The 4,004-nt window shown below is 50.2% G+C and overlaps 1 pseudogene across 1 annotated transcript; it reads right to left on the minus strand.

Moving 5' to 3' along the window:
* Window positions 1-397: 397 nt before the first annotated feature.
* Window positions 398-1,931, minus strand: LOC123160740 (ervatamin-B-like; annotated as a pseudogene). Its single transcript, XR_006480343.1, has 2 exons — window positions 1,329-1,931; window positions 398-1,200 (listed from the first exon to the last, which is right to left on the minus strand). The product of XR_006480343.1 is annotated as an ervatamin-B-like (transcript).
* Window positions 1,932-4,004: the final 2,073 nt, after the last annotated feature.

Here is a 4,004-nt window from a genome sequence, read left to right on the forward strand (position 1 = left end):
CCTCTCCCCCATGGTCACCCCCCTCCTGCCTCTCTTGCTCTCCATCATCCGCTCCACGCATCAGCATGCCACATACGCAATTTAAGGTGGGTTATGGAGATTTGAGTGTCACACGAACCAATTAGCAATTTTAGGGACTCCAATGTGCATTTCAGGAGATGAGAGACCTGGATGACACTCCCTAGTTCATGGACCGCTGGTGTATTTTACAACTTAAATAAATAAAACAGAAGGGAGATACTTCCTCCACCCCAAATTGCAAGTCGTTTTAACTTTTTTATTTAGATACGTACATAGTAAAACATAATGTATTCAATAGGTCAGGTGCATAGCAAACGCTATGAATCTACAAAAAACAAAACGTTTTATATATTTATTTTTTTAAAGAAGGAGTAGCATATATATATATTGTTTATTTATTATAGGCAAGGATGCATGTGTAGCAGCCGAACCTTTACATGCATAGCATAGACATGGAGTACACAATTGAATAGCTAGGTACCGTGCAATTATTCATTACATATATATAATATAAGTAGAGATGCACGGAGTCACACACAGATGATGGAGGTGCACGGCGGGTGGGTCATCAGATGATAGGGTAAAGCGGGTACTTGGCAATGCCGCACAAGCCCAAGGGTGGCGAGTCCCTAAGGAAATAGACGAAGCCTTTGTCGCCCCACTGGTCAGTCCACGAGTTCTTGCCGATCCAGTACTTGGTCCCGTCAGGCTTGGTCCCGTACCCGACGAGGGCCAGCGCGTGGTTCTGCGTTGTCCCGCACGCCCCTTTGGTGTAGACGCCGGACCTGGAGCAACCGGCGTTGTACACGCCGCGGATGTAGTGCTGGAAGCAGGGGTCACTGTAGTCGAAGGATGCGGCGACGGGCTGCTGCGCCACGGCCGCCATCAGTGCCGCCTCGTTGCCAGACGGTGTAACCTTCTTGTAGCCTCTGAGCCTGACCGCGACCGGCTTGGCCCTTTGGCACGTGCCCACCTTGCCGGTGTAGGGGTAGGCCGCCTCCGTGGTGATGCCACCGTTCTGAATCACCCACTCGAAGGCCTTGTCCATCCAACTGTTGCCGCAGCCGTTAATCCGACAGTCCACCAGCTGCTGCTCCGACAGCACCGGCGGCGATCCACCGGTGCTGATCGCATGCGCGCTCTCCATCGTCGCCACCGACATGAACGCCCAGCAAGACGCTGCACGCGCGGACACGTACGTACGTTAGATGACCACTCACTTACCTAATTGCATCAATATAATGGAGTAGAAGACGTACGACAACTCGCATCGCATGCATGATTTATTTTGAATGGATGTTACTTACAACAGGAATCCCCTTGATACTTGGCTGCTGTGACGACGCCTTTCTCCCTCCAATCGACGCTCGGAGGCACCGCCGCCGTCAGGTTGAGGTTGGTACGACGCGAGGTGGCTCTTCGACGGCGGCGGTGCCCTCGTGGACGGGGCCAGCGCGAGTTGTGATCACCGTCGTCTCCTCCGACTCCCATGACGACTCGTTGCTGCCAGAATTGCTGCTGAACATGGCCATGAACTCATCGTGGGTGAGGTCGGTGAACGGGGTCTCGCCGAGGCTGTAGCTCATCCGGCTGTCCCGGTTCGCCGCCTCGATGAACTCCATGTTGCTCCGGTACACCTCGAACCGGCGCAGCTTCTCCTCCACGGTGGCGTACGACCGACCGTGCGCCGCCATCCACCCATGGAACCTCCCCAGCATCAGCAGTGCCTCGCCATCCAAGCCATGATCGAGGGTACCTGAAGCTGATGAAGCCATGGAGGGGATGAAAAATGCGGCTGCCACCAGTAGCGGCAGCAGAGCCAGAGCCATGGATGAGGACGACGAGCGCATGAAAGCCATGTCCGATATGGATGATGTTTAGCTACCTTTGGGTACAGCCATTTATAGAGGCCCGACGATCGATAGACCTCACTACTGATTCACGTCCTCCTCTTGCAATTGGTGTGCTGTCTTTTTACATAGATTTGAAAGCCATGTCCGATATGGATGATGTTTAGGTTTAGCTACCTTTGGGTACAACCATTTATACGTAGAGGCCCGGCGATAGATCTCACTACCGATTGACGTCCTCCTCTTGCAATTGGTGTGCTGTCTTTTCCATAGACTTCTAGAGTGAGCCTCAGATCACATGCTGGCAAATAAACCACCGAAAACACTATATCTTCTTTTAGGCATAATTCATGTATAACATGATTTGAAGGACCTTGGTGGGTACGTACAGTGGCATCTTTCACACCTTCACTACCACACAAGCCATTTATAAGTGCTTAATTCCCTCCAAGTTCTTATAGTTTAAACCAAATAAAAGAAGAGCATATATCAACCTAATGGAAGAAAAGAGCCGGCGTCAAGTGCACTTAATTTTTTGACATTAACAATATTAAAAATATGAGATTGGCAATTATGATATACAACAAGTACACAAAAATAAGATCTTTTTTTCTTTGGGGCACTCCTTTGCCTCACAACAAGATCAGACTTGCTGGTTTATCTTCTTCTACTATTTTTAAATGGGAAAGCAATACCTTATTCAAGGATTTTCTTCTCCCCTTACACCTGAATTTTGCTTCGTCCTCCTATTGCCAATCCAAGGATTGCGAGCTCCTTCCCGGCCTCCGACGAGGTTGGATCTTGGGAGTTTGGGCTCTTGCAAGCTTCTCCACATTGCCGATCTTTTATCGAACGCCGATTACGGTTAACCGGCTTGTATCCCTTTTCTCCCTAATTCATTGTATCACGCGGGATCGAATGGCTCTTTCATTATTAACCCCTTTGCTTCTCGATCCGATCCTACCGCTTCCGCTCCAATGGAGGGCCACTCCTCCGGTAACACCTCTCCTGCAAGCTCCCGGGATCACCTTTGGGACATGCTGGATCCCACGAACCAGGGTGTTCACCTTCCAATCGTTGTCAACTTGGGTCACAAAAAAAGAGTAGAAGAAGCTAAAGCAGCAAATATATTGTGACACGAAGGAGTACCACAAAGCAAAAAGATCTTATTTCTATGTACTTGTTGTAGACCATAATTGCTAATTTAATACTTTTAATCTGAGAAAATTAAGTGCACTTGACGCCGACTCTTTTCTTCCATGTGTTTGATATACACTTTTTCTTTCATTTAGTGTAAAATATTAGAACTTGGAGGGAACTAAACCTATGTCGCTGACGTGGTAGCGAAAGGTTGTTCGGATTAATCCATCCATCAATTATGCAATTCAGATCTACTGTCTTCGGCTGTTTATTTGCCAGCCTGTGATACAAAGCTCATTGTAGGGGGAAAAAGACATGTAACCAAGAGGACAGCTTCAGATCCGCGATGCATGGCGGAGTGCGCAGGGACGGCGGTGGCTGGATCTGGGCAAGCGGGCTGGACGTGAAGCTGTTGTTGCTGGTTGTTCCGGTCTAGTACACATCCACGTCCTAAATGAATGCGAGCGCTACCAGAAGGCTAGCTTAATTTGCACTTCAGTGCACCGGGCTAGCAGGATCTTCGCCGTCCTCTTGCACTGCGTGACACCCGAAGAAATCGGTTCAGCCCTGTGTTGCTCTTCGCGACTCAAGACACCGACGCCCCCGGCGCCCTCTTCTCCACCATGCATCCTCTCCTCGTCGTTGTCTGTGTTCGTTGGGCGAAGCCCTCGCGGTGGGTGGCGGCAGGCTGACGCGTTGACGGCGATGACCCTGGTTGCACATTGGAAGGAGGCGGCGGTTCTGGTGGGTCTGTTTAGCGCGTCGGTGACCTCGCTGTGAATTGAAGGGGCCATCGGAAGGTTCTTGTGAGGGTTCCTCTCCCTAGACCCGGTGGCTGGCTTTGGCGATGAAATACAAACTATGGACAATGACTTGATGCAAAGGGGAGGTTGTGCAGGGGCGGCGACGCATCGCATGTAGCTGTTGGGATCGAGAAAAATTGGTGGCGACAATACATGGCTAACGTCGATGATGGTGCTACTTGAGGACCCG

This window comes from Triticum aestivum, chromosome 7B, assembly GCF_018294505.1.
Source record: "Triticum aestivum cultivar Chinese Spring chromosome 7B, IWGSC CS RefSeq v2.1, whole genome shotgun sequence".
Classification (NCBI taxonomy): Eukaryota; Viridiplantae; Streptophyta; class Magnoliopsida; order Poales; family Poaceae; genus Triticum; species Triticum aestivum.